Source organism: Phalangium opilio, unplaced genomic scaffold (genome assembly GCF_054372755.1).
Source record: "Phalangium opilio isolate 3A_F unplaced genomic scaffold, DU_Popi_V2 ptg000041l_1, whole genome shotgun sequence".
NCBI lineage: Eukaryota > Metazoa > Arthropoda > Arachnida > Opiliones > Phalangiidae > Phalangium > Phalangium opilio.
In genome coordinates this window covers 7,343,555-7,366,975 of record NW_028324165.1, presented here as the reverse complement: position 1 = coordinate 7,366,975, position 23,421 = coordinate 7,343,555, and the positions used below count along the sequence as shown (strand labels likewise).

Below are 23,421 nucleotides of genomic sequence, written 5' to 3'. Positions count from 1 at the left end.
AAGAAGCGATATCTAGTTTACTAGGGAGAAGGTATAAATTCACCACATTTCTAGCTCTTTATCTCCAGTCCAAACGTATAGTAGGTCCGAAGTTAATCCCCGTCGCCTCTAAATTACAACCAGCCAGCATCTCATTGGTTCTTGAAAACTCACGTCAGCGCGACCAACGCGAATGACGAAAATTACAGTCATATTTTCCGACTGAGGAGAGGCAGGCGAAATAGCCCGGCCTCCTTTTACGTCCCCCCTTGTATTTTGAAAGGGAGACTGGGACTATGGTGCGCGAATACTTAGGCACCTTATACCTTCTCCCTAGTAAACTAGATATCGCTTCTTGATACAATTACAATGGGTGATTCTCAAAATAACAATTTTCGGGAAGGGGGGGGGGGGATATTGCCAAACTAATAAAAGGAAGAAACCAAAATTATTCGCCGAAAAGTATATAATTTAAAATTAGTACCTATAATCTGATTATTATGGAAACCAGGAAATCAAACCGAGGAAATAATAAAATACAAATTGCAACTATACGTATTAAGAAATTTTCGGAAGATGGTATGATGATGTCTATTTCACGATTTTATATCGTAAGTCAGGAATGCATACAGTTAGCTACTAGGAATAATTGTGAACCCTTATGTTAATTTTTATGCGAGTTTTGTGGACCGGGCTTGAGAATTTACTATCCGTCAAGCCATAAGTTTGTCACTAGCTTTACATGAAGTGACCTAGGTAGGTCATAGATTCGAGGTAAAGCGATGTACGCCTGGTGAGGCGCTGTCAAAGGCTTAGTAATGCAGACTAAATAGTACTAACACGAACTGCAAAATTAACACCGAGTGTATTACTTCAATATTCGCTTGTCGTTCTCGAACTAGTTATCTCGAGATGTAAGTCTCTAGCATCACCAAGTATAGGAAGTGTCATACTTATCATGTAACATATCTTATAAACTTATGGTCAGGCCTATTAATAATTCTGACGTCTTTCTAACTGTGATTTCATTGGTTGGTCAGGTGAGCACGTATGAGGAGTTTCCACCCCCTTTCAAATCCGGTACCGAGCTTTGGCTGTGTATCAGAGTTCCGCACATGGGCAATCGACGCAACAGAGAGGGGAATAAAAAATATCAGAGACGTTTATTTAAGGCCAGTATTACTAACGGATCCCGTGATGTCTGGCGCCTTGGCTGTGCGCCGTGGTAGTTGCGCGTGAGAGAGATATTAGGCAGTGCCGTTATAGTTACCTTCCCTCTTTGACTATCCTTATTTTACGTGTGCAGCGAGATAGATTATTAAATTTGATAACCTCTTGTTTAATTTGTTTTATGACCAAATTTGTCTATGGGAAAAAATAAAACCCGATTCAAATTCAATGACTAATCCTAAAACATTTAAACCCCTTTAAGGCCACTTTATCAAGTGATATCGTGTACATGTCAACCCACGCTAAACTATTCCGTATATTGATGGAGACCTAAGATATTTATATAAAATATAGAAATTACTTCGTCAATGGCATAATACCACATATTCTATATTAACCCAAAATACGGACATACATTTTCGTTCAATGTCAACTACGATTGTCCTCAAATCGAACAAATGTCAAGTTCCTTTCTTAGGTTGACTGAACCAATGAGACTTCAGAGGTCTAGACTTTGTGAGGGTAAAAAGTATGCAATTCATTTGGAATATTTTAGATGTAACTTCTTAAATCACTTAAAAATAAATCTTTGACACAATAATTCACAATACCGTCTTCTGCCTTTGTCATATGTCTCCCATGAATACATATTTTTAAACTTTCTACGTAGACAAAGAAACTTGTCTAAAAATTCACACCAACTTCAATAAGCAACTAACAATTCACAATACTGCCTTTTAGCCTTGTCATTGTCTCAAAAGAATATATATTTTTTAACTTTCTCCATAGACAAAGAAACCTGTCTAAAAATGCATTAAAACTTCAATAAGTAACTAACAATTGACAATACTGCCTTCTACGCTTGTCATTGTCTCAAAAAAAAAAATGTTTTTAACTTTCTCCATAGACAAAGAAACCTGCCTAAAAATGAATACTAACGTTCAATAAGTAACAAACAATTCACATTACTGTCTTCAACCCTTGTCATTTGCCTCCCAGGAATGCATATTTCTTAACTTTCTACGTAGACAAAGAAACCTGCCTAAAAATTCATACTAACTTCAATAAGCAACTAACAACAATGACTACTACCCTTGTCATTGTCTCCCTTAACTTTCTCCATAGACAAAGAAACTTGTCCAGACACTCCTACTAACTTCAATAAGTTATTAACAATACACAACACTGCCTTCTTCTACCATTGTCATTGTCTACCATGAATCTACAATATATGTATGTCATTTACCCTTAGCAAGAAGCGATGTCTAGTTTACTAGGGAGAAGTAATAAGACGCCTAAGTATTCGCGGGCCATAGTCCCAGTCCCCCTTTCAAAATACAAGGGGGGACGTAAAAGAAGGCCCCGGGCTATTTCGTCTCTCCTCAGTCGGAAAATATGACTGTAGTTTTCGTCATTCGCGTTGGTCGCGCTGACGTGAGTTTTCAAGAACCATTGAGATGCTGGTTGTAATTTAGAGGCGGGGATTAACTCCGGACCTACTATACGTTTGGACTGGAGATAAAGCTAGATTATAAATGTGGAGGCGAATTTATACCTTCTCCCTAATAAACTAGATATCGCTTCTTGTCCTTAGTATAAACATTTTTTATTCGGAAACCTTTTTCAAATCACAAATAAAAATACAAAAAAAAATAAAAAGGGTTTTCACTCTTCCTATAGAACTATTGCACCCACTGAGAATTCCTTCAAGGGTGAGTGAATAATGTGTTTGCAACTATACCATTGTTTTGAACAGGTATACCCTCCCTACCTTACCTTAATAGAAAAATTATTATTACAGATATAAATACGTGTTTCAAAAGATATTTTTATATAGATATATAAGTTAATTAACTTCTTTTGATTTGTCTGCGAAGAGTTCGATGAACTTAAGGGGGTTTCCTTCAATAAAGCTTGCTTGTTGTTTGACTGCATTTTTTTGTACGCAGTTGATTATTTTTAATTTAATGTGTTATTTTAATTGGCTTCCTTCGTTTCAAAAATGCGAATTATCTTTAAGATTAAGATGATGATTATTATTATTATGAATTGTAAATGCTTACAGATTGTTTCCTGCCCCTGAGCAATTAACTAATGAAATCCTGTTCTCAGTTTCACTTTTAATTTTTTTTATTATTTTTTGAATAAAATTTGTCGCTTGATTTTGAAGGTGAATTAAATTAGAAGTAATATAATATCATAAGGTTATAAGATATGTTACAGTAAGAAGTGATATCTAGTTTACAAGGGAGAAGGTATAAATTCGCGCCACATTTCCAGCTTTATCTCCAGTCCAAATACGTATTTTATTTATTTTTTATTTATTTATTTATCAAGTATACATATTCGCTAAGCCTTTTTTGTCTAGGCTTCTATGCAAATAGAAAAAAGAGTTATGTATGAAAAAACATGTAATTATGGAGCAAAAAAAAAAAAAAAAAGAAAAAAAGGAGGGGAGTGGGTGAACAAAATTTTAAGAATTTAAACTATAAAAAATAGAAACTTTTTGACGAAACGTGTGACGATTTTGAAGTTGAACTAAATTAGATGGGAGATTATTCCAGTCATGAATGGCAGTGAAGGTGACATGATTGAGGCGAAAATTTGATTTAACGAGAGGCTTAACCAATTTGAGGGCGTGACCACGGGTGATGGTTGTGGATTTGGTGAAAAATTCACTTGTTTCCAAATCAAGGCGGCCGTGGAAAAAGTCGTGTAAAAGGCAGAGATTGTTCACGCGATGTCTTAAAGAAACTGATTGAATCCGCAATGCAGCTAGGCGATCGGGTGCGGGAAGTCTAGATATTCGTTGCGGAAGCTTCGAAAAAGCATTTTGAGCCTTCTGCAAGATCTTGGCATCACCTAAGAGAGATGGTGTCCAAATCGGCGATGCATAGTCAAGTATCGGAAGAACCAGAGAGTTATATAACCCACGAATAAGTTTCTCCGATCGATGGTGTATATTTCGTCGAACCAATCCAGTGGTGGATCTGAGACGCTTGCAGACTTTGTTGGATTGGCTTGAAAATTTCAACTTGGTGTCCACCAGAACCCCTAGATCCTCTTCCGTCGCGAGCGAACGAATTGGGGTACCATTTATGAGGTATACGTTGTTCGGGTTATGACGACCAAGATGAAGAACCGCACACTTACTGGCATTGAAGCGCATATCGTGATCAAGTGCCCAATTCGCAACAGCGTCCAAATCATCTTGTAGGAGGCGACAATCAGCCATATTACGAATGCGAAAGGATAACTTAGTGTCGTCCGCGAATAAAAGGACAAGAGCATGTCGCACGACAGATGGAAGCGAGTTGATGTAGACGTTGAATAATAGGGGCCCAAGAATGGAACCTTGGGGTACCCCGCGCTTCACAGCACCCAAAGAAGACATTTCGCCGTGCAGAACCACTCGCTGTGTACGACCGCATAGGTACGACCTCAACCATTCCAAAGCGTCTCCAGTGACGCCCGCTAACTCCAATGTATGCAGCAAACCAGTATGAGAGACAGTGTCGAAAGCCTTCGAAAAGTCCAAATATATAATGTCAACACTCGAACCATCGTCTAGCCATTTCGCCCACGTAGTGGTGGCAACGAGCAAATTGGTGATGCATGACTTCCGAGGAAGGAACCCATGTTGAGCCCGGCTGAAGAAGGTGATGGCTTCGAGATGAGCACGCAGCTGAACGTGGACTAGTCTTTCAGCAATTTTAGGAATGTGATTCAGCACACTGATCGGTCTGTAGTTCGAGGGATCTATACGCGATCCATTCTTATGTAGAGGCGTGATGTTGGCCTCTTTCCACTGGTCCGGGAGAGTGCACGTAGAGAAGGAATAATTGAGTAGCCGATGAACTGGTGCCAGCAATTCAAGTGCGAGACGGCGTAGTAGAAGAGGGTGAATACCGTCTGAACCAGGAGACTTATTCGTAGGTAATTGATGGAGTTCGACTAAAATAGCTTCAGGTAGACAATCAAAATGGGCAAGAGTACGGGTAGCAGTAGAAGGGAGCATAGTACGGTCGACAAACGAGGGACAAGAATGGTGACCAGAATCCGAAACCACCGATACGAAGAACTCATTTAAAGCATCAGCCGCGTCCCGAATAGAAGTGGTTTGAGAGCCATCAGAACGAGTTATATGCGTAATTTTGTGACGGCATTTTCTAAATCGATTTATGTAATTGTAGAAACTTTTTGGATTATCCTTTATACGGGAAGCCAATATGTTTTCTTGCTTCCGTCGTAGTTTGCGAAGATGATTAGTGTTGGAGTTTCGAAATTTCTTATATAAATCGTACTGGGCATTCACAACGCGCTCACTGGCATGCTGACGCTTTAGTTTAGAAAGTTTCTTCCAAGCTGCTTGCTTAAGTTGACGTGAACGAGTAGTCCGAGCAGCTGGTGATGGCTTTGGCAATTCCTTGCGAAATGGGATAAAAGCGTTTATCCCAGCCTGTAATACCAAATCGAAAGCAGTCCACAAGTCATCGATGTTGTCAGCGGATAAGATATTATCCCAGTCAGTGTTCCAAAGGTAGCCGGAGAATGAATCATAATCACCCTGGTAGAAGTTGCGTGTAGGGCGAAAAGTATCGGACTTTGCACTAAGGCAGGTTTCAAAGAGCACAACGCAATGATCACTAGTACCCACAGGAGCATGGATCGTCGGATTGAAGGATAGAATGGGATCCGAGCAGAAGATAAGGTCCAGGACAGAGTCCTTCATAGAAGCCCCGCCGAAACGCGTTGCATCCAGCACGATTTGGGTTAAACTGCTGTCGATAATGCACTCTAAAAACGACTTGGCATGCTGGGTGGCCCCCGGGTAGGGAATAACCGATGTCCAGTCTAGTCCAGGGTAGTTGAAGTCTCCAAGAAGGAGAAGCAAATGATGATTAACATCACAGAAGTCCGTGAGGGCCTTGATGTAGTTGGTAGTGAAGACATGATTACTGTATATCGGATTCGGCGAGCGATAGACAACAGAAACGACCAATGTAGTAGACCCCAGTACAATTAAAACAGCCAATGAGTCAACACCCTCATAATCTCCGGCCTGAGGGAGAATTGGATCCAATTCCCGAGACTTGAAAGAGTCCAATAGGTATAAGGCAACACCGCCACCCCTTGAAACACCGCAACGGTCGGCACGGTAAAGCGTAAATGAGGGTACGTGAAATTCACTATTTAAGTGCTCGGATGTCCACCAAGTTTCAGTTAACGCGACAATAACGGCGTTATGACGAGAAATTAGGTTCACAAGTTCAGTAAATTTATAGTTATTGGCGATACTGCGTGCGTTTGTTAACAAGCCCGTGAAGGATGACCGAGTATTAGCACACGATTGGCGTTGGAGAGGAAGTGACGATAGTGATGAGTAATGCGAAAGGGAAGGCACTTGATGTTGACGTGGCGAAAAGGAACTGAAGGTCGACGCACAGCTCGAGAGTAAATCGGGTGAGGGTACGAAAGGTGCAGCGAGATAGTTTAGGTGAGACCCTTCCGAAACAGCTGAGAGCGGAATTAGTTTTTTGGCGCAGACGCAAATGGTGGCAAACTTGCCAACGGTATAGCAGTGAGTTTTGAAGCGCATGGTGACATAGACATTGTTGTAACAGTAGTTGTAGCGGTAGCGGACGAAGTTGAAGTAGCACGGGGCGAATGAACGATGGATCCCTGACGTATTACAAGATCGGTTTCGCCCCCAGCACGGCGACGTTTAAGCGCCTGGCGCAGTTCAAAAAATCTTCGCTGTTCATGCGGCGGTCTATCCAGCGAATAAGAATAATTGAATCCGTAATGACGATCCTTGCGTAAGGCATGTAGGCGAGAGAAAAAGTATCGACGGTCATGAACCGTCAGAAAACGAAAAGCCAATGGACGCGGCCTTTGAGAATCCTTTGAAAAACGCCCCAAACGAGAAAAGTGAACTTGCTTGATGTCTGAGACAGTATAACCGCTGTCGCGCAGAAGATTCTTGCAGAAGTTCTCGTCATCATCAAGTGAATCATTATCGGCCACGCCATAGATCAAAATGTTACGCTTGCGCCGCTCAACATCAAAACGATCAGTGGTGTGGGATCCATTGACAACGGAACCCCCGTCAACCCGAGGAAGTAAACCCTCTGCGCCAGTTGATGGAGTCGAACGAAGAGAAGCCTCGAAGTTTGCCGACAATTCTTGTAGGCCTTGCGAGTTCGATTCACTTTTAGCACCCACCGAGTGTAGCTCATTTCGCAGGGACTTCATCTCACGGCGAAACTCATCCAGGTCAGATACAGCAGTCGAGGTCTTACAAGACTGACAATGAAGTTGCAGCGAACGAGAAGTATTCTCGCAAAGGACTCTGACAGAGTTAAGGTCACCTTGCAGGGAAGTCAATGAGTTGGTAATCGAACGAGAATGATTGTGAAACTCCTCAGAATGGCTGGAGAGTTCCTGTGGTAGCTTCACTATTTCAGGAGGCAAAGAACCTCCGGGTGAAAGTCCGGCACACAAAGTTTGAAGCGCAGCGAGAGATTCTTCGACGCGTCGTATGGCGGACATATTGTCATTCACAATGGTATGTAGATCTGGAGCCAGGAGAACACAACTTGGGCAAAGAAACGGTAAATGCTTAGCCTGGGCGGTATCCAGACTGCAGTGGTCCTTGCAAAGGCTGTCAGGCAAATGAACGCACCCAGAATGGCAAAGAGAACGACACAAACCGCAAGTAAACGCAGTTTGTCCCTCGCCAACATTCAAAGAACACATCGAGCACACTCGATGGTCGCTTGAGGTAGTGTGTTGAGTAGTAGTCGTGGAATTAACGGACGACAACGCCTTGAGAACCGACCGACCCCGGGTCATAATGGAGCAATCGAGGTCAGAATCTGCGATAGTGGAGACAACTGAAGCGGATAGAGAGCGTCGTCGAGGCATAGCAGTGGTTGCAAGGTTATTGTAAAATAAAAGAAATCACTAAGCCTTGGCCCGAGAAAAAACGAGTTTGAAAGTTGAATTTAAATTTAAAACGGCACGAGCAAAAAAACACGCGACCGTCCGCCGCGAGAGTTCTAATTGTAATTAGGTCCGGAGTTAATCCCCGCCGTCTCTAAATTACAACCAGCATCTCATTGGTTCTTGAAAACTCACGTCAGCGCGATGCGAATGACGAAAATTACGTATTTTCCGACTGAGGAGAGGCTGCGAAATAGCCCGGCCTCCTTTTACGTCCCCCCTTGTATTTTGAAAGGGGGACTGGGACTATGGCGCGCTAATACTTAGGCATCCTAAACTTTCTCCCTAATAAACTAGATATCACTTCTTGGTGAGAGCTAGTTCGAGAACGACGGAAGCGAGAATTGAAGTACTACACTCGGTTTATTAATTTTGCAGGACTTCCATCTAGTCCTATTTAGTCTGCATTACTAAGCCTTTACTTAACCAAACCTTACTTTAACCAACTTCCCTGACTTTGTTGAAATTTTTAAAATTTTCTGACTTTCCCTGACATTTTTAACCCAATTTTAAATTCCCTGACTTTTCTAGATTTTTCCCTGACCTGTTGAAATCTTGCAGAAAATTTTAGACTCAAAATCGCCCACGGAACCAACTGTACCACTCTTTTTGAAAGACCCTGACAAGTACTACTTTAGGAAAATTCCCAAACCAATATGCAACTCCGTGACTTTCAATATTACAATTATAAAATTCCTTCTCACCCATTTTAAAAATAACCTTTTTATTTTTCAAATTTCCCATGAAATCAAGGAAAATTTTCATTATGTACTTTTACTCATTAAACATGATCATAAAATCTAGTTATTTTTAAATTAATGTAGAGGTACTGTTAGATATGACGTCACATGTAGCGTCGAGTCATGTCGGTATAAAAAAACCGTAATAATAGTCTGAGAACTAGATTTTTCAAGGATAATATTGCTCGAAAGTTGAATCAAGCAGAAAAACGATTTTCTAAATTGAATTCAAGGTTCTTTATGATGAAAGGGAAGGCATTAGAATAACCCCACCAAAATTTGATAGACAAATTGAATTGCGAGTAAAGTTGCGGTGACTCATCTCAATAAAACCTGGCCCTCCAAGGATGGGATTAGTTTAGCATCCCTAACTCCTCTCTTTGTTGAAAACATCACTTCAATCTCGATTAAAACTTCCAAATGGTTTTACAATTGTTAAAATCAAATTCCCCTTTGTACTATTAAAGTTCATTCATTTGAAATTGTATAGACAGAAGTAGTTTAGAGTGACGTTAATAAAATGTAGGGTGGTTATAGAGAGTTTGTGTGGAACATGTAGCATTTAGCAGCTTGATTTGAACAATTTAGATCTGTTTATGTGATTTGGGAATTTGATTTTAGTGTAATAGATCTGTTTTCGTGATTTGGCAATTTTATTTCAGCATAATATATCTCTTTTCATGATTTAGCAACTTATTTCAGCATAATATATCTCTTTTCATGATTTAGCAACTTATTTCAGCATAATATATCTCTTTTCAAGATTTACCAACTTATTTTCCACATTTTAGATCAATAATTTTAATGACTAAGCAATTTGTTTTTAATATTTTAAATCTATATTTTATCATTTCAGATATTTGCTGAGATTTGGCGATTTTTCAATCTCATTTCCTTGATTTAGAAATTCAAGTTTTGGCGAAATTAATTTCCAAATTTTTCAAATAACATTATTTGAAGAATTTTTGTTGTAATTTTGTAATTTGGAAAACTTAAGTTTAACATTGCAATTGTTTGATTTTAAGATGGTGGAGATTAATTATGCATAATTGTAGATCAAATTTTAATCATCTTAGTCCTAATTAACGATACTGCAAACTAATTCAACAATTTCAGACACGAATACCTCAATCTTTCAATGAAAACCATAAAATTAGATCTAAACAAAATCTGACAAACCGGCACTTCAGTCATCATTAAAAGGTGAATTACTTCCAAGTCATGAAGTGAACTTTCGAAAAAAGCCTAACCCACCAACCCAAACAATAAAATACAAGCAGTGCAAAGTGTTAATGGGTTCAACCTCAAACACCAACGTAACTTTACATCGATTACCATACTAAGGTAACGGATAAAAACAGCAAAACAACGGTGCATAGTTAAGCAGGTACAAAAAAACTTAACAATGTAGGAGAGAAGTTATTCAGGCGATACGAACCCATAAAAACTATCGTCAGATTGGTATGTTTGCTTGCCTAAGTTACGTTTGATTGATCACGATTTTTTTATATAACATCTAATGGTTACCAAGAATGAATAAAAAAAAGAACTAATGGTATGTGTACCACTCAAGTGAACTTCCTGAAGTTCAAAAAAATTTCACTTCCACCCGGGGCCCGAAATCGAAATGTTGAGCAAACAGTTTTTTTAAATAATCAAACAAGGAATACTCAGATTTCTTCGACTTGGAATCTTTAAGAGGCCATAAACAACCTACTAATATCTGAATGAAGGCAAGGGGAAGGACTTAAACTTTGACAAACAGCATGCTCCTCCTTCCTAGCGTTTCATTGGCTGTTCACATATAAAGGACAACCGTCTACTTGTTCAGCTTGTTTACATGTGGGTTCGACGTTCATAGGTCGCTTGCTACGTCAATGTCACGTGATTTCTAAGTTAAAATATATTATGCATGACGTCAGGGGTGATGGTTTTTAATGCTCCTCCCCTTTAGTTCAAGCAAAAAAGCTAAGAAAAAGGTCTGTTAAAGATTTGAAGTGGACGGATAGTAAGTTTTTAAGCCCGGCCCACAAAACCCGCATAGAAATTAACATGGGAGATATGGGAGGTAGAACAATGATTCCTAGTAGCTGTATGCATCCCTGATCAAACACATCAGCATTTTCACGGTTACTTTTTGTTTTGACTTTGAAAAAGTTCTTCCACGTTTCGCTAAATTTTAAACACAGTAATTAGCCAGCTACTGTCCGAATCCGAAAAGAAAATCAAAAAGGTTACACACCTTGAAGTTCACTGATCAGAATATAAATAACACGCAAACAAAAAGTAAGACATAAAATAATAATCACAATATTAAAAGATAAGTTCAGTTAACATAACATTATACCTTAAAATAACGGCCTTTTTCTAAACATAAAAGAAATTAAATATTATAAAAATAAATTATCTCTTATTGCAAAATAATTAGCATTTAATTAGCCTTAAAAATAATCAAGGACTATAGTACTATCCGCCTTTGGTTTAGTGGCGTCTGCTAATTCGAACCTCTTATCCTTTATCTCTCTCAGCATGTGAGAATTCAATAAATCCCGTAGAGGTAAGAGGTTCGACTTAGCAGACGCCACTAAACCAAACCTCTTTACCTTTCTCAGAATGTGAGAATTCAACAAATCCCGTAGAGGTAAGAGGTTCGACTTAGCAGACGCCACTAAACCAAACCTCTTACCCTTTACCTCTCTCAGCATGTGAGAATTCAACAAATCCCGTAGGGGTAAGAGGTTCAATTTAGCAGACGCCACTAAACCGAACCTCTTACCCTTTACCTCTCTCAGCATGTGAGAATTACACCAATCCCGTAGGGGTAATAGGGTCTGGCTAGCAGACGCCACTAAACCAATGGCGGATGGCACCGTAGTCCTTGATTTTTTTAATACTAATAAATAAATGTTATGTGTATATATTTCAACTTTGTCGTACTTTTAAAACACGACATATTACTTATGGCCAGACTAAGTGGCTAACTTCGCACTGAACATAAATCTAATCCAAACCCATCCTTACTTCCATGTCCTCAGACTAAAGTCTCCTAATTTGAATTTAACGAGCTTTCAACGAGTAAAAAATGGACTTTTCTGTAAATCACATATTACTTGTCTATGTTACGAGGATTTCGCATTAGAGAGATTAGTTTTAAAACTACTGACAACAGATGGGGGTAAATTAAGTTAAGTTGAAGTTTACATTACTGCAAAAAAAAAGAGTGAAAACTTACTTTGAATTTCAAAAATTTAATAAATTTATGGGTTTAAAATTAGGTTAGACATTAAATATAGATTCGGATAGATTTATATGAAATTTAAAATTCAATTTTTGGGTTAGGGGAAAGTTAAGTGGACGGTTTCACGCTGTGCCTACCATCAGTGGCAGATGAGATTTTAATAAATTCCCCAAGCCGTTTTAATAATTTCCTTTTTAAAATTATTTCTAGATCGATTTTCCAATAAAAGATGATCGAAGTAATCTGCAAATGCTCTCGTTAAAATGATGTAATAAAGAGTCTATAATTGGTTTAAAGGTATTTTGCTTTGTTCGGATTGGTCAGATCTCCTTACCAAATAAGTGTGAAGCGCTTCCCTCAAAACGCACATAGATACGTTGAAAAAATGCATGCTACACAATCATTCCAATTAGCTGTATGCATTGCTGCTCTAAACTAATTACAAATCATGACGTCACAGATGTAATCAATAAATAACTCTTATGATTCACCGATAAGTAATTGTTTTCTCATATTCAATTCTACTCTTCATAAGAATTTAAAACTAATTAATCGAGATTCAGAATTGAAGTCGAATAAGTTCACAATCTTTCTTTCCCATTGTTATATTGTAACAAAAGATATTTAACCTCATGCTACACGTATCAATTCCAAACTAAACAATAGTCTATACGCATAAATGCTACTTTATATCAACTTAATTAATTTAATGATCTATATAAAGAAACAATTTAAAAACCATTAAAAGTAACGATTATTTTTCAAGGAAACCGTAATCTCAGGTTGATCCCCCTCACTATTCCGAGTTCACCATTTAATATTAAATCAGTGATAGATTTAATTTTAGAAGTAGGAATGGAGAACGGTTAGTATTTACTTCTGTCCGATTCATTGCCCAGTATAGAGCCCCTCCCTCCAACAAGAAACGAAATGTTTAAATTATCTTATTGGCTCACTGAAACTACATTTTGATGACCTTGCTGACGGGGACGGCGAAAAATACGCAATTCCTTTTTACCTCTGTCGCTATGACCCGCCTCCTGTTTCATTAAGAGTAATTTTAAAATTACCAATAATTAAACATGAAATTAAATTAAGAGTAATTTTAAAATTACCAATAATTAAACGTTTAAATTACGCGGAATTTAGAATTAACTTGCACGCAATTTTATATTAAATTAAATTACATCCTGCTATTTAAATTACAAACCTGTAATATCCCGTAATATTAGGTCGGAAATATAAGTAACAAAACGTACGTAACACAATTTTTTTTATTTTATTATGGTCAGAATTACGTCAAAATTTGAGCACGATTTTGTGGTATGGTTTGAAGTTTGGGTTTCCCGAGCCAGCTATCAGACGCATGGTTAGCGACGCGGAAAATCTAAAATTTTTTTTAGCCCAAAAAATATTAAGTGACATAACACCCGTAAGTTTTACGTTATATTTAAAATATATTTATCATAAACTGAACAAGAAGGGATATCTAGTTTATAAGGGGGAAGGTATAAATTCGCCACATTTCCAGCTTTATCTCCAGTCCAAACGTAAGTCCGGAGTTAATCCCCGCCTCTAAACTACAACCTGCATCTCATTGGTTCTTGAAAACTCACGTCAACGCGACGCGAATGACGAAAATTACGTATTTTCCGACGGAGGAGAGGCGAAATAGCCCGGCCTCCTTTTACGTCCACCTTTGTATTTTGAAAGGGGGACTGGGACTATGGCGCGCGAATACTTGGTCATCTTATACTTCTTCCTAGAAATATCCCTTCTTGAACTGAATATATTTGTTTGCTCTCCCGCTCATCAAACTTCAGGTGGGCATTCTATAACTGTTTTGTATTTACTAAATCCTCAGCAATCAATTTATCCACAAACCTTGATTGTCTTGACGTGGGACAAAAATTCACCTTGGCAAATAGTTAAGCGCTAATAGAGTAATGATAAGGGAACTATTTACATGGCGTATGTGATTCGGTTTAGTAACCTTCCTCCAAATATTAAGGGATGTTGTGAAGAATCATGTTACAATTACCCCGATTTGTGGTACACTTCTCTCGAAGAGAAGTATAATATACTTCTGGTAATATAAAGCCTGAAAGAACAGTGTCTATTCTCCCAAAAATAATAATTTTTACTATTATAATATACACGAAACACACTTATTCATACTATATTACTTTTTTTACAAAATGTTTTTCCCCGGTCCACGTAGAAACACTTATATAACAGTTTAACAGATAGATTACACTACCACCCCCCCCCCTTACCTAGACCGCGGAAAAATAACAAAAAAAAAGAAAAAAATAAAGAAGTAGGAATTCTCGCGCGGTCAAAAACGGACTCCAGCGCTCGCCATCGAAAATTCAAAGCGAGTAAAATAATTTGAGAGCTGTCATTTCAAATTTCGGTTGGGCATCGTGATTACTAGAGCGTGATGCCCCGAAACACTCCATCCGCACGAGAGTTATGTCAGAATAAGTCAGATTCACAGAAGAAAAGATTGAGAAATTAATGTACTACCTGTATTCAATTACGCCTCGAAGGAAATATGGATTCAACTAAGATTTTATTTAGGATGGTTTAGCATAGATGCTCTGACTGTTCTGGGGTATTTTACATTTATATTCAAAAACAAATATAAAATAATTGAAAGTGTGGCTGTGATTCATGATGACTAGTTATAACTGAGCTAAAACACAGAAATATTTATACAGGTGTATAAACTACTAGAAGTATATAATGTATATATAATCTCTTCGAGAGAAGTGTATCGCCACAAAGCGGGTTGGTAATTGTAACATGATTCTTTCCAACATCATTTTACATTTATTATAGCAAGGTTACTAAACCGAATCATGCATACGCAAAGGATAAATAGTTCCCCCTCATCATTACTCTAATAGCGCTTAACTATTTGCTAACCAAGGCGCATGCGCTTGTGGTCATTTTTGTCCCACGTCAAGACAATTAAGGTTTGTGCAGGGTTGATTTCTGAGGATTTAGTAAATACCATACAGTTATAGAATTCACCCTATCACGGTGCAATGCCCATCTGAATTAAGTTTGATGAGCTGGAGAGCAAATTAACAAAAAGAGCTCCCTCGCCTGGGAAGAATCATATTACATAACTGAAGTATTAAGAGGATACAGAGTGTCACCTTTCTTCTATTATCCCCTTCTGGCTGTATCTGGGAGCACGGCAGTGCTCCCAGCCAAGTCGAGCACTGACATCCTTTTCTCGAAGCAACTCGTGGCACTTTTAAGCCCACTGTAACTTCGTGATGGGTACAGGTAAAAGTCTGAAATTTTGCTTGCCGCGAGGACTGTCAATCCTAGCTATAGTTTCCAAATTTCAAGTTCCTACCCTATATACTTTTCGATATATCGAAGGTGAAATTTACCTTATTTTGTCACTCACTCACTCACTCACCGATCATCAAAATTCTAAGTTACTTCTAGGGTAGATAGAAACTTAAAATTCAGGATTTAGTTTTAATTTATTTTATAAAGCACAGAAAAATTAAAACATCCCGAAATTTTTATAAAATTGTTCTTTAGTTCTTAATTTTAAAACTAGATGGCGCTGCCGTCTTTTCAACAGAAATAGTGTGTGTTCTTGATGAAAGGACGTAATGGTCCAAAGTTAACCGAAAGTTGTAACTGATGCTACATTCTTATATTAGGATATCGCGTACAATCTTTATTACATATTCTCTGCGGGTCGAAAGGGGTAATTCAGCGTAAATAAGGACAAACGTTAGCGATTACATTGGCAAACGAAGTACCACGAGAGGGTCTTGTTTTAATATAACTACCGAGGGTCTACAAAAAGAAGTGAGATCCTATGAAAAACATTAACATGTACAAAAATGGGCCAAGCCTCGCCTCGTGACCTCTCCGCCGTAAAACGTTCTGAGATCCCATGTAGAGCCAAGTCTGCCTTTTGTTCTCATTCAATCGCCAATTGAACAATTATGTTATAAATTAAGTCCTTTTCCTAATTAATAACCAATATTCTTTGACTCTATCATTATTATACATCTTTGTTCGTATCAAAAATATCGTGACTTGGCAAGAGCAGGTCATCCCCGTCGATTATTTTAAAATAGGCAACGATTTAGTGAATATCCCCTCGACTTCCTTTTAATATTACTTACCTGCGATTGCCAAGTCACGATATTTTTGATACGAACAAAGATGTATAATAATGATAGAGTCAAAGAATATTGGTTATTAATTAGGAAAAGGACTTAATTTATAACATAATTGTTCAATTGGCGATTGAATGAGAACAAAAGGCAGACTTGGCTCTACATGGGATCTCAGAACGTTTTACGGCGGAGAGGTCACGAGGCGAGGCTTGGCCCATTTTTGTACATGTTAATGTTTTTCATAGGATGTAGGTAGTCCTGATACTAGAATCAAATCAAAATCACTCGAATACCCTCAAATTAGCTTTCACCCTCCCTTTAACGATATGAATTGTTTTGGTTTGTACATATCCTGTGTAACTATTTAAGCATAATTAGTCTTTGTTTTAATCTACGCCTTATCTATCTAAAACCATTAGAACTTTAATTTAAAGTCCATTATTAGCCAATCGGAACATTGTTTTACAATTGTAATGATTCTACGATCACGAATTTCAAAACCATACTGGCTGGCCCTTCCAAAAGAAGTTTTTTTTTAATTCTTTCTTAGCCATCTAGGGTATTTGCGAATAAGAGGTTGATGTAATGGAAAAATTAAAACAGGAGTTTTGATGTTCATAGTATAAGATCAGGGATAGATTTAATTTCAGAAGTAGGAATGGATTAAACGGTTAGTAATTACTTCAGTCCGACTCATAGACCACCCAGTATAGAGCCCCTCCCTCCAACACGTAACGAATAGTTTAAATTATCTTCTTGGCTCAGTTTTAAACTACGTTTTGATGACGTTGCTGACGAGGACGGTGAAAAATAGTGACGAATTACCTCTATCGCTATGACCCGCCTCTTCTTTCATACCCCCCCCCCGTCCCGTGGAAGGGGGTCCGGGACTTTGACGCGCGCCAAAATTACTCTGTTCTCCATTCCTACTTCTAAAATTAAATCTATCCCTGATAAGATCTCTTAGCGCAAGAGGAAAGAAAACCACTTTGTATCAAGGTACAGAAATTTGTCTAATTAGGCTTAATACAAAGATTTTAAGCCATTTCCTTGGCCTTTCTGCTTGAATTAAAAGGGAGGAGGGTTTGGGGTTTTAAACCGTCACCCCTGACGTCATGCATAAAAAATTAAACTTAGAAACCACGTGACATCGACGTAGCTAGCGACCTTTGCCACAACTTTCACAAACCCAAATGTAAACAAGGTATCTTTGCGTGTATCCTATAGATGTCAATAGCCAATGAAACGCTAGGAAGGAGAAGCGGGCGGCATAAAAACGTTTTAAGCCCTTCCCCTTACATTCAATCAGATATTAGTATGGGGTCTATGGTCTCTTAAAGATGTACTTCAGAGGACACATGAATACTTCTAATCTCTGGTCAAGAACGACCCGTAAACCTAACCACTAAAAGCACTAATCCTTATTTAATTTCTCTACGATATAGCGTTGTTGAAACAAATCTCGTTTTCTATCTCCATCTTGCGTGGGAGTGTTGTGAAGGTTTGTTGAACAGGGCCCATTGTCTGAGAGTTTTAAAACAAGCCATATACTTTCACCCCCAACACGCTTCTTTGTTCTCCCATTTCTTTTGGTTAATTATTACCGCCGGTCTATGCCTGCATGTGCTACGTCGTGGAATTTGAAATAAGGCGGTGAAAGTACTTGAAGGGGGGAAAGGGGGGGAGTGTGTTCTCTTCATGATGTCTCTGACCCCTTCAGTATTATAGTTTTACAAACACCAAAATGCATTGCACCTTTTAACACGTCCTACGTGAGTCTAGAATTCTATTTCGCCTAAATTGTTAATTCTAATCTTTATTTATATTTTAGACTGTGTGTTTGTATTATAGTATATATTTAGGTTAGAACAGGAATTCATACAGCTACCAGGAATCATTGTGCAGCCATTTTTTAAACGTATCTAGCTAGGCGGATTTTGTGGTAATAGCTAGACTAATCATGAACCTTACTGAGAGCTAGTTCTAGAACGACAAGCGAGAATTGAAGTCCTACACTCGGTGTTTAATTTTGCAGGACTTCCATCTTCCTATTTAGTCTACATTACTAAGCCTTTGACAGCGCCTCACCAGGCGCACATCGCTTTACCTCGAATCTACGACCTACCTCACTCACTTCATGACAAGCTCCAGTTTCTAAGTTACCAGTGACAAACTTTTGGAACATTATGTCATTATGTATGACGAATTTTAGCTGCTTTTTTGCACCTTGAGGGCGCGTGACCACGCTCTGCTACCAGCTATTTAAATTACAGTTAAAAAAGACGTCAGAATTATGAGGTATAACGGGGATAGTAAGTTCTCAAGCCCGGCCCACAAAACCCGAATTCATAGAATTGATATGGGGGCACAATAATTCCCATTAGCTATATGTATTCCTGTTCCAAAATATAATCTAGACTCTCAACAGAATTTACTAGGCACACTAACATCTACTTTCCTGTACTACAAACATGGTTAAAGATGCTTGAACCATGTCTAGGAAATTTACTAACAATGATATTCCATGATTTATCCCTCCCTTATTATTCAAAATAATTCCAATTTTCCCTGATTATTTTGCCCTAAATCAATTCCCCTGATATCTCCAGACATTCCCACAGTTCCTCATATTCGTTTGAACACCGACTTCACCCTACACAGCAAATACAAATCATTTAAAACCCTGCACACCACAATTACAACCAGCCAAACTTCAAAGAAATATAAAAGGCGCCCAGCCAACATGGATATAACAATAGTTTTCCATCCCTAAAAAGCGCAAAAGTAAAAAAGCAAAAAACATCGATAATGTAAAAAATTATAATCCGATAAAACGTCACACTGGACTTCCAATTCTTGGGATTCTAAATTTTTAATCTTTTCATATTAACGTATAGTAACTAAAACCAGTTCCTTTAAATTCTAATAACAGTATAAACCACCTTTCTCCCAACCTCCTTGTCAAAAAAGAAAACGTATTTCCCCTTTGCCTTTCAAACCAAGTGACAGCACAATACTTAAGTTTAAATAAAATATTATTCAAATATTAAATTTAAAAAAAAATATTCAGTTGAACCTTGCTAGATCTGACTTCAATTCAAAAGAAGAAGACGTACTTAACTATGTACCTTGACAACTTCAGTTGACCCTGACTCAAATGAATTATTGTATTTAATAAACAACATTAACCCCAATGCAAACTTAAACTCGAAAGAGTTATAAACAAACTTTTCAGTACGTTATTTGAATACGAAATTATATTTATTCCGCGGGCCTTTGAAGAAATGTAAATTCGGCATAGATAAAGAAAAGGTTATGGTCTAATGGCAAGTCATGTTATTGCGATATGGGGTTTCATATAGTAACTGCCAATACGGTATTCTGAAAGGTAGTTAAATTCATTAAAGTAGAAACGTAACCATGCATGGGCTCATCAAAATAACCTATTTTATCGAATATAACCTTTTTATATGTCGCGGGGGTTAATGGTGTGTTAACCAACTTGTTTTTATTGATGGGTACCAGAGAGGTAAATTAAGATAAACAATTATTTTCAAATAATTGATGTTTTATAATCATGTCTCTAAAAACTGAAAAAATATTTAATATCTGGGACTTCAGTCATTCCAATTTGTTCATTTATCTCTTACGCTTTTTAGTCCTATAGTCTTTGTCCACAAAAATAGTATTTATTAATTAAAATATGGTTTCAAACAATACGGACCATCCAAATTTGATGGACTAGTAACTTTGAAGTCTTATCTAACGTCTTTGCATTCACATTATACTCAATAAATGTTCCATCTTAACCCTAAATCAAGCAGACGATACTACGCCTACGCCCCCTTTTAAAAATGGTCTATTTTTAAATATTAAAAATGCCTTAAACATTTAGAATTAGCAATGTTAAAACGTTTATTCATAAAATTGTATTTATAAAGCATAAAAATTTTGAAGTGTCATTTCCACTTTAAAGTTCTATTTTCAAGAAAATGAAAAAAAAATTGCCACAAAATTCCAGATTGAAATAAAAAATAATTTCTTAGAAATACCTGCACCTAATTTTAAGGTCTAATTTTTTTAAAAGAAAACCATATTGTAAAGGAGGTGATTATTCAATTTGAATTGGGTTTAAAATATTTTTAAGAGCTCGCAGTCTAAATCATCATCGTCAACTTTAGGCCTAAGGAGGTAATAAAATTATGGGCCAAAAATATTCCAAAAAGGAGGTAAAAACCGGTACTTTAGACTGATCGACCCGCGCGACTTCGGGCCCACTGAGGCGTAACTTTGAAATATTTTATTTGATTTATAAAAATTATATTTTTTTATGTTTTACTTTTACCATTGAAACGCTATGTAAAAAGAAAATTTCACCCTTAATTTTTTCATAACCTCAAAGGAATGGCGTGGTGTACCTCAAAGGAATAGTATCGTATCTATATTTTAAGTTTATCTGTCTGTTAGTAACGTACGGGACAGTTTCGATTCTATATTTCAAGTTTATCTGTCTGTTAGTAACGATTGGGATAGCTTCGATTCTATATTTCAAGTTTATCTGTCTGTTAGTAACGATTGGGATAGCTTCTATTCCAAATTTCAGTTTGTCCATTCATTAGTAACGCTCGCGATAAATTATATTCAATACTTCAACTTTGTCCGTCTGTTAGTAACGCGCAGGATCAATTATATTCCACATTTCAACTTTGTCCGTCTGTTAATAACGCTCGGGATAGCTTATATTCTATATTTCAACTTTGTCCGTCTCTTAGTAACGCTCGGGATAGCTTCTATTCTGTACTTCAACTTTGTTCGTCTGTTAGTAACGCTCACGATAAATTATATTCAATATTTCAACTTTATCAGTCTGTAAGTAACGATTGGGATAAATTAGACTCAACATCTCAACGTAGTCATTCTGTTAGTAACGCTCGGGTTAAATTAGACTCAACATCTCAACGTAGTCATTCTGTTAGTAACGCTCGGGTTAAATTAGACTCAACATCTCAACGTAGTCATTCTGTTAGTAACGCTCGGGTTAAATTATATTCAACATTTCAACTTTGTCAGTCTGTTAGTAACGCTCCGGTTGAATTATATTCAACATTTCAACTTTGTCAGTCTGTTAGTAACGCTCCGGTTGAATTATATTCAACATTTCAAATTTGTCAGTCTGTTAGTAACGCTCCGGTTGAATTATATTCAACATTTCAACTTTGTCAGTCTGTTAGTAACGCTCCGGTTGAATTATATTCAACATTTCAACTTTGTCAGTCTGTTAGTAACGCTCCGGTTGAATTATATTCAACATTTCAACTTTGTCAGTCTGTTAGTAACGCTCCGGTTGAATTATATTCAACATTTCAACTTTGTCAGTCTGTTAGTAACGCTCCGGTTGAATTATATTCAACATTTCAACTTTGTCAGTCTGTTAGTAACGCTCCGGTTGAATTATATTCAACATTTCAACTTTGTCAGTCTGTTAGTAACGCTCCGGTTGAATTATATTCAACATTTCAACTTTGTCAGTCTGTTAGTAACGCTCCGGTTGAATTATATTCAACATTTCAACTTTATCAGTCTGTAACGCTTGGGACAGTTTCGATTATCTATTTCAACTATGTCCGTCTGTTAATAACGCTTGAGATAGCTTCTATTCTATACTTCAACATGCTTTGGTCCGAAGTCAAACCTAACGTCTTCGTTGGATTCACATACCGGACAGACACACAGTTAAAAACAATAATCATTTTATATTATCTTTCCAATAAATAATAAAATAAAATAACAATTCGAGAAAGAATGGTCCTTTCCTTTAACTCGCGATAATCTAATAGTCGAAATAATTTCCCGGAACCATTTTCCTTCAAAAATAAAAAATAAAAAATTAAATAAAAATAATGGCATCCCGAACCAAAGTCTCGAAGGTTCGATTTGTCATTATTAAATCAGCGGCGCGGCCTTATTTCATTGTATCGCCGTAGTGTAACCTTTGTATTTCCGTGGCTATAGGTGCGTGCCTACCCCAAATATTTTTCTATTGTATCAATTGGAATTGTTCGTTGGTGGTTTGACCTTATAAATCACCGCATTTCAATTTTTCAAATCGACATGAAAGAAGCCGATTATCGGTTAAGTGAAAAACTTAAAAATAAAAAAAAAAAAAAAGAATAAGAATTAATATTGAGGTTCTAGTAATTTTCAAAGACGGTACTAGAAAAAGCAAGGGGGGAGGGGGATCATTCACTAAGAAGACGCTGTACCTGTACTAAAGTAATTGCAAATCATAAGTAACCTAACAACAATATGTATGGTATTCAATGTAATACGTAATAAAGGTGTGTTTCCTAGGAAAATATTATTTCCAAGTAAATTCCAACAACAATAGAGCTTGATTGAAATTTTTTAAATCTATCTTAGGGAATTTAGCATTACAGCAATGGTAAGTGTTATACTTATGTTTATATGTTACTTATATAATTCGGTCATTTATAGCGGTATTTATTAAACTACCGTAATTAAAATAATTTTATCATAATCTCCCGTTATTTTTACTATGATAACACCTGTTACCCACAATTTTTATTATTCTTTTTTTCCCAAATTAAATAGGCAATTTAATAGGTTAATTACCGTTTTTAAATAATTTCCCATCTCTACAAAAATTCCACTGAATTACGGGCAATTAATTAACTTCTTCTCCAAATTTGAATCGTTAAATCCAGTCTAATTAACTCAATAAATTACATTTTTTAATTTCCGATCTCTACAAAACTCCCACTAAATTACAGAAAAATAATGAATTACTTTCTTACCCAAATTTGAATCGAAAATTCTCTCGAAATTAACTCAATAAATTTTTAATTTCCCATCTCTACAAAACTCCCACTAAATTACGGAAAAATCCCCAAAATTTAAAGGGACTGTAAAGAAGGCATTGGCGGGTGGGTAAAAGTGTTTTGAAAAATACGTCACGGACACACGTGATGCTAAGATACAAAGACTCCTCATGGAGTGGAACTGGACATCTAGTCCTTGTTTTTCGCAAGATTACAGCGCCAATTCCATGAAGTTGTAGTTTTCGAAATAAAAACGAACTAAGCTTCTTTGAACCACGCCTCTCCTCGGT

The 23,421-nt window shown here is 37.2% G+C and overlaps 1 protein-coding gene across 2 annotated transcripts in view; it reads right to left on the bottom strand.

Moving 5' to 3' along the window:
- The window catches only part of LOC149679702 (uncharacterized), a 182,414-nt gene that overhangs the window by 135,624 nt on the left and 23,369 nt on the right, over window positions 1-23,421 (bottom strand). The gene's annotated exons all lie outside the window — the stretch shown is intronic.